The sequence below is a fragment of the Salvelinus sp. IW2-2015 genome, linkage group LG11 (assembly GCF_002910315.2).
Source record: "Salvelinus sp. IW2-2015 linkage group LG11, ASM291031v2, whole genome shotgun sequence".
Classification (NCBI taxonomy): domain Eukaryota; kingdom Metazoa; phylum Chordata; class Actinopteri; order Salmoniformes; family Salmonidae; genus Salvelinus; species Salvelinus sp. IW2-2015.
This window is the reverse complement of record NC_036851.1, coordinates 47,096,517-47,105,103: the sequence shown is the minus strand read 5'-3', so window position 1 is coordinate 47,105,103 and position 8,587 is coordinate 47,096,517.

Sequence of the window (8,587 nt, the reverse complement as noted above, 5' to 3'; positions counted from 1 at the left end):
TGCTCTCTCAATGATGTGAATCACCCTGCAGCTCTCTCAGTGATGTGAATCACACTCCTGCTCTCTCAGTGATGTGAATCACACTGCTGCAGTCCAAAACAGCACCATGCTCCATCCAATTTAGAAATCTGGACCTCTGAATGAGGACTTGAGCAAATAAATATGATTGACATTCCATAAAGACATAGCCTAACTGGTGCCGTTTGCCCAATATATTAAGAGCTATAATAAGGATGGAGAGAAGCCGTGGTATATTGTGAATAAACAGGAGTAACAACTGGCTGTTGTTAGGCATTACATGAAGTGATCATTACAGCTAATTGTACTGTACTACAGTACTTACAGTATATACACTACATGAACAAGAGTATGTGGACACCTCTTCAAATTAGTGGATTTGGCTATTTCAGCCACACCCGTTGCTGACAGGTGTATAAAATTGAGCACACAGCCATGCAATCTCCATAGACAAACATTGGCAGTAGAATGGCCTCTACTGAAGAGCTCAATGACTTTCAATGTGGCAGCGTCAAAGGATTACAGCATTCCAACAAGTCAGTTCGTAAAATGTCTGCCCTGCTAGAGCTGCTCCGGTCAACAGTAAGGGCTGTTATTGTGAAGTGGAAACGTCTAGGAGCAACAGCGGCTTAGCCGCCAAGTGGAAAGGCCACACAAGCTCACAGAACGGGACCACCGAGTGCTGTAGCGAGTAGCGCGTAAACATCGTCTGTCCTCTGTTGCAACACTCATTACCCAGTTTCAAACTGCTTCTGGAAGCAATATCAGCACAATAACTATTCGTTGAGAGCTTAATGAAATGGGTTTCCATGGCCGAGTAGCCTCACACAAGCCTAAGATCACCATGTGCAATGCCGACTGGAGTGGTGTAAAGCTCACCGCCATTGGACTCTGGAGCAGTGGAAACGCATTCTCTGGAGTGATAAATCACGCTTCACCATCTGGCAGTCCGACGGACGAATCTGGGATTGGCAGATGCCAGGAGAATGCTACGTGCTCCAATGCATTGTGCCAACTGTAAAGTTTGGTGGAGGAGGAATAATGGTTTTTCATGGTTCGATCTAGGCCCCTTAGTTCCAGTGAAGGGAAATCTTAACGCTACAGCATACAATGACRTTCTAGATGATTCCGTGCTCCCAACTTTGTGGCAACAGTTTGGAAAAGGCCCTTTCCTGTTTCAGCATGACAATGCCCTGTGCACAAAGTGAGGTCCATACAGAAATGGTTTGTCGAGATCGGTGWAGAAGAACTTTACTGGCCTGTAGAGAGCCCTGACCTCGAACTCAGCGAACAACTTTGGGATGAATTGGAACGCCAACTGCGAGCCAGGCCTAATCGCCCAACATCAGTGTCCGACCTCACTAATGCTCTTGTGGCAGAATGGAAGCAAGTCCCCGCAGCGATGTTCCCACATCTAGTGGAAAGCCCTCACAGAAGAGTGGAGGCTGTTATAGCAGCAAAGGGGGAACCAACTCCATATTAATRMCCATGATTTASGAATGAGATGTTTGATGAGAAGGTGTCCACATACTTTTGGCCATGTAGTGTATGTTATCAGTCTGGACTGTATTTTATTTACTCAATGATATGGGTGTACAGTACAGTAAAACAAAATAGACATGAGAAAGGTTTAACTCTAAAGTTTAAGTTCATTGAACTTTTACAGCAGCATGTGGATGAGGTTGAGCAGGGTTGGTGGTGATTCCGGAACAGTCCCTTGGGTACCCTCTGTCTGCTCAAAGGTCATGCTCATTTCCCCCCCATGATCTGCAGAGGAAAGGTAATCAATTACAACTGGCACTCAGATATTTAGCCACTAAAAATGTGACATTCAGTTGAACAGGAAGAACCCAAAGCTCAGTGATTACACACTGTCTCTGTCTGTGCCTATCACTAAAGGGAGTGCTTCAAGGTTCAGTCTAGGCCCCACACTACTACACATCTACATCAACATCATTCAATAGCTCAAGCGGTAGGAATTGCCCATATTCATCTCTATGCCAAAAAAGGCCTTCCTGTCCCTGGACAAACTTACTCCATTCATCCAGCTGATGTAGGCAGACACACGGGTGAAGATGGTGGGCTTGCAGTTGGTGTTGCACCCGAAACCAGACACAAAGCTGGTCACTCCATGGACTTGGCACTGACCTTTGACCTAGGCAGTTCAGGGGGCCTCCAGAGTCTGCCGAGAGTGATAAGAGAGACCTTCATTAGGACTGTGACTAGTAGGACATTGACCAGGGCACGCTACTTACAACACATGACTTGTTTTTCTATTCTATATTTCTAAGCAATTATATTTATTTATTTTATTTAACTAGGCAAGTCAGTTAAGACCAAATTCTTATTTACACTGACAGCCTACCTGGGCCAATTGTGCGCCACCCTATGAGACTCCCAATCACGGCCAGATGTGATGCAGTCTGGATTCGAACCAGGGACTGTAGTGACGCCTCTTGCCATATCTCAGACTGGCCAATAAAAAGAAAAGATTAAGATGGGCAAAAGAACACAGACACTGGACAGAGGAACTCTGCCTAGAAGGCCAGCATCCCGGAGTCGCCTCTTCACTGTTGACGTTGAGACTTGTGTTTTGCGGGTACTATTTAATGAAACGGCCAGTTGAGGACTTGTGAGGCGTCTGTTTCTCAAACTAGACACTCTAATGTACTTGTCCTCTTGCTCAGTTGTGCACCGGGGCCTCCCACTCCTCTTTTTATTCTGGTTAGAGCCAGTTTGCACTGTTCTGTGAAGGGAGCAGTACACAGCATTGTACAAGATCTTCAGTTTCTTGGCAATTTCTCGCATGGAATAGCCTTCCTTTCTCAGAACAAGAATAGACTGACGAGTTTCAGAAGAAAGGTCTGTTTCTGGCCATTTTGAGCCTGTAATCGAACCCACAAATGCTGATGCTCCAGATACTCATCTAGTCTAAAGAAGGCCAGTTTTATTGCTTCTATAATCAGCACAACAGTTTTCAGCAGTGCTAACATAGTTGCAAAAGGGTTTTCTAATGATCAATTAGCCTTTTAAAATGATAAACTTGGATTAGCTAACACAACGTGCCATTGGAACACAGGAGTGATGGTTGCTGATAATGGGCCTCTGTACGCCTATGTAGATATTCCATTTAAAAAATCTGCCATTTCCAGCTACAATAGTCATATACAACATTAACAATGTCTACACTATATTTCTGATCAATTTGATGTTATTTTAATGGACAGAAAATGTGAGTTTCTTTCAAAAACAAGGACATTTTTAAGTGACTACCAAACTTTTGAATGGTATATCTATTGTATCTATTATTATTTCATTAACAGTAATAGACACCTATCAATTTTATGAAGTTGGCTTTGGCTAGCCCAGATAGGTTCCCGATCTCCAAAACTCGTAACTAGCTACCAAGAAGCCATTTTAGTCTATCAATGAAGTTAGAGTAGCTAGCTTGTCTAACTATCTTAGCTGGTATGCCTGCTGGCAAGGTTGGTACTTTAAAAAAGCAAGCAATTACTAAATGTCCTGAATAAGACTCACATTCCTTTCAATCTTTTACCCAGATTTTAGCAGAGATACCTTTATTTCTTACATTTTTARGTATTTTCCTCAAAACTGCATTGTTGGTTAAGGGCGTGTCAGTAAGCATTTCACTGTAAGGTCTACACCTGTTGTTTTCGGCGCAAGCGACGAATACGATTTGATTTGAGAAGCTGAGAAGCGTATTTAGTTTCTTTAAAATAATAACCACCATTCAGGAGGATACAGACAGCTCAAAAAGTAGCCTATGCTTAGATATGCAGAAAAATAAACATCTATATATTTTTTTACATTGAATTAAGCATAATGATTGTGGCTCTAGATTGCAGGAAAAACTGCTCCAGGTCTTTGAAAAATGCTAAATTCTCCAACTTCAGGATGGGGGCGATAGCCCCCCTGCGGACCATCCCCCAGCCATCCTCACAGATAGCCCCCCTCCGGACCATCCCCCAGCCATCCTCACAGATAGCCCCCCTGCGGACCATCCCCCAGCCATCCTCACAGATAGCCCCCCTCCGGGCCATCCCCCAGCCTTCTCACAGTAGCCCCTCCCCGCCCCGGACCATCCCCGCCATCCTCACAGATAGCCCCCTCCCGATCCATCAGCCTTCCTCACAGATAGCCCTCGGACACTGCCCCAGCTTCCTCACAGATAGCCCCTCCGGACATCCCCAGCCTTCTCACAGATAGCCCCTCCGGACATCCCAGCCTTCTCAACAGATAGCCCCCCCGGACCATCCCCCAGCCATCCTCACAGATAGCCCCCTCCGGACATCCCCAGCCATCTCGACAGATAGCCCCTCCGGACCATCCCCAGCCTTCTCAAGAATGCCACTCCGGACCATCCCCAGCATCCTCAAGATAGCCCCCCTCGGACCATCCCCAGCCATCCTCACAGATAGCCCCCCCGGACCATCCCCAGCATCCTCACAGATAGCCCCCTCCGGACCATCCCAGCCATCCTCAAGATCGCCCCTCGGACCATCCCCGGCCATCTCACAGATAGCCCCCTCCGGACCATCCCCAGCCATCCTCACAGATAGCCCCCCTCGGACCATCCCCAGCCATCCTCACAGATAGCCCCTCCGGACCATCCCCAGCCATCCTCACAGATAGCCCACCTCCGGACCATCCCCAGCCATCCTCACATACTTTGTGCCCCTCAGATTTATTGGGGGGAACCAGCTGATTGTCCAGGCTGTCACAGGAGACTTAGCCTGGTGGAACCAGCCTGATTGCTAGGCTGTCACAGGAGACTTAGCCTGGTGGAACCAGCCTGATCGCTAGGCTGTCACAGGAGACTTAGCCTGGTGGAACCAGCCTGATTGCTAGGCTGTCGCAAGAGACTTAGCCTGGTGGAATCAGTCTGATCGCTACATTCACCATTCTGTTTTACTACACAGAATGGTGAATGCAGCAATTAGGCTGGTTCCACTAGGCTACGAGACACTAGGAGAATGTTTACCGCTCATTAAAGCTATTCATGCGAGTAGACCGCTGATTGGCCAGCTCAGCCAATAAGCCAACCTGACATTATGGTCTACGAGGAAATAGCTAACATTTTTGATACAGTCTGTTTGAGATACAAGTTTGAGGTGAGGTTTCTGAAGTGCTTTTTCTCCAATTCATGCTTTGGCCACCGATACAAGTATAGGACTAGTCAACAACATTATTTGGGTATGAGTTAACAGAATATTAACTTATAAAAGTGTAATTTTCACTGGACAGTTACTTTAAAGACTGGGGACATGGTGTCTCACCGGAAATCACAGTCTATTAGTCTCAATATGAGAGAGAGAGAGAGAGAGAGGGAGAGAGAGGGAGAGAGAGAGAGAGAGAGAGAGAGGAGAGAGGAGAGAGAGAGAGAGAGGAGAGAGAGGAAGAGAGATTATCAGTTCTCGCCCAGGGCTGCGAGAGCGCTAAACAGGAGGAACCTCAACATGTTTTCAGTCTGTTAGCGTCAGTCCGTACTGAGGAAATATTCCTGTCTCTGTGTTATACCCTCAGGACTCGGAAGGACTCGGGACCCCCCACCTGACCTATCTAGGGTTGCAARATTCCAGTAACTTTTCCAAAGTGCCATAGTTTCCCAGAAATCGCGGTTGGAAGATTCCTGGAATCAGGAAAGAATTAGCAAGGATGGAATCATCCAACTGGGAGTCCTCCACCAGGGATTTCTGGAAAAGCTACCTGTCTGGTCTGGACTGACTGTGATGTAGGTGTTTGTACAACGCCAGGCAACAGGTAGCCATCTGTGTTCTGTCTCAGCGTTATCACACTGTACCAAGGTCTAGGCCTTAAACTCACCTCACGTACTGCACCTGTACGTGAAGTTAGCTGACCCACCTCTACTACTTCCAGGAGCATTTCCTCATCTTATGTCGTTATTGGAAAATATTACTGTTTTAAAGCAGGTGTTGGAGATCATAGAATATGTTCAAATAAAGTGTTTAAATAAAAAACACTGCTATTCGATGCTTCTCTATAGTTTGACAATGTTTCGAACCTTAGGGCTTGATTAGGTCTCCTATGGGTTGAAACAGTGTCGATAAACTACATGCAAGCATAGGTCGCAGTGTGCAGTCTCTTAATAAAAAACATATATTTAGCTTATGTTATGTCATTAATATCTGCAGCAGTTCCATTACACCCTATTTTGCCAATCAGAAAGTAGGGGTCATCCACTAAGTTTCATGTTAAGTGCACAGTTTGGAGTCGATTCCCATTGGCAGCAGGGTTGGGGTCAATTCTAGTTAAATTCCAATCAATTTAGAAAGTAAACCAATTCCACATTTTCCTAATTGAAAAACATTGAAGAGAATTGTAATTGTAATTATAATTTCCTTGTACTTCTTGAATTGATTGGAATTGAAATGGAATTGACCCCGACCCTGCTGCCAATGGAATTGACCCCGACCCTGCTGCCAATAGAATTGACCCCGACCCTGCTGCCAATAGAATTGACCCCGACCCTGTGCCAAATAGAATTGACGCGCCGACAGCTGCCTGCCAATAGAATTGACCCCGACCCTGCTGCCAATAGAATTGACCCCGACCCTGCTGCCAATAGAATTGACCCCGACCCTGCGCGATAGTACATACATGTATTTGTGTGCTCTCCAAGTAAAAAGACTGATTTTTGACCGATATCGTAACCTCTCACTGGGTGGGGCTAAAAGACAACAAACAAGGGATATAAGCTCTGACTATGTTTGCATTGCAACCATGTCTCTTGGGAGGTCAGACCTAGCGGGACATAACGATTTGCTTGAAGAGATACTTCAGGATTTTGGCATTGAGGCTAGTCATTGTGCTAACACTAGTTAGCATTGGCTTGTGATGTATTCTCTCTAAATTTCCTTCATACTGGACAAARACACATAAACATGCTATTCATAAGTTCATTTGAAACTGGTGAAGTAGATGAAGGGCCTCATTGTCAAAATCACAAAGTATCCGTTTAAGAGAAAATAAATGCATTTAATTCCCAGCTCATACTGAGATTTTCTTTGCTTGCTGCTGGTCTCTTCAGTCAATGTGTGTTGTCTCTTAAACAGTTACTGTATATGATAGAACAGTAGAATAATGGTTTCATGAAATAAGAAGTAAATTAATGTAATATGTATATGTATATGTGAACTATAGACCAACGGTCAACACTGAGGTTTGAGGTAAATAATTAACAATTGAACCTCCACAGTGTATCTTTAAGTAGCTGTTAAGTCCACATGAGTCACGAGTGACAARGTCAAAGTCACTGTGAGAACGTTGAGTTCAAGTCGATCTCTTCAAGCATTCCATGTTCTTTGTTCTGTGTTCCGAGTTCCACAGTGAACTCTTTGACATTGGCTCTCATTGAGGGGATTAGCTTATTCTCAACCCAAAGTTTATTTATTGAAAGAACATTCAAACTCTTTTCAACATCCATTCACCAGGTCTTCCCAGGCCAAGCCTCAGTCCTGATAGCTACAATAATACCCTGTTGGAACACAGGGATAATAGGCACGTCCTCAACACAGCAGTCCATTTATACATATCGTTAATTAGGACTGAAAGTCATTAAAAATGACTGCATGTATTTTGGATTATGAACTTATCTGCAGTTTTTTTTTTTTAAAGATACCCATTCCAAACAGTAATTGAGCCCACTCTGTCACAACAGGAAAAGGGTTTAAAGGAAGCATCCCAAATGTTACCCTAGTCCATACAAAAGCGCCTTACTTTTGAACAGAGCCCTATGGGCCCCGGTCACAAGTAGTGCACTAAACAGGGTGCCATCTGGGACGTAACCTTAATGTAAAGTAACGTTCAAGGAGGACAATAATGGGACTCTGATTTTCTCATGGACGCAATCAGTGCCCCCCTGCCGCAGCCGCCGCCGTCTTTCTCTCGCTCTTCTCCTCAATTCCTTTCTACCCTCCGTCCTCCCATCCAGGGGAATCAATTGAATACGGAGAGAGAGAGAGATCAAAGAGAGGAGCTGTTATAATTAAAGATGTTTGTTCTTGATACAGTGAGCTGTGTCTAAAACGGCACCCTATTACCATAGAGCTCTAATCAAAAGTAGTGTACTACGTAGGAGGTAGGGTGCTATTTCAGACACATCCAGCGTCTCTGTCCTGATTAGCGAAGCGTTCATTATGACGGTTCCCATAAAGATGTCAGACACAGAGGCAGGAAAATAAAGATCCTAAAACTAATGGGATTCGTAGTTAGAAGTTGTGATAAGGAGTCTGGGTAGGTTTTTGGGTTATCATTAGTGCATTGCTTTTTGTGTCCATGTAGTAGTATGTATGTATGGGCAAAGCATAGTATCATATTGTGGGAAAAAAAAGTTTTTTTGACTTTAATATACTCGTTAAAATGCATCTGTCCTGTGTAACCTCCCCTACTCTAGCTAGCTATGAGATTTGACAATCATGTTATCTGTCTTTCACGACAGAGAGGAGACTATCCAGTAGGTACGTATGTGGAAATGGAATTTAATGTATTAAATATGTTCTTGACTGATGTTTTTCATCACCTTTGGATA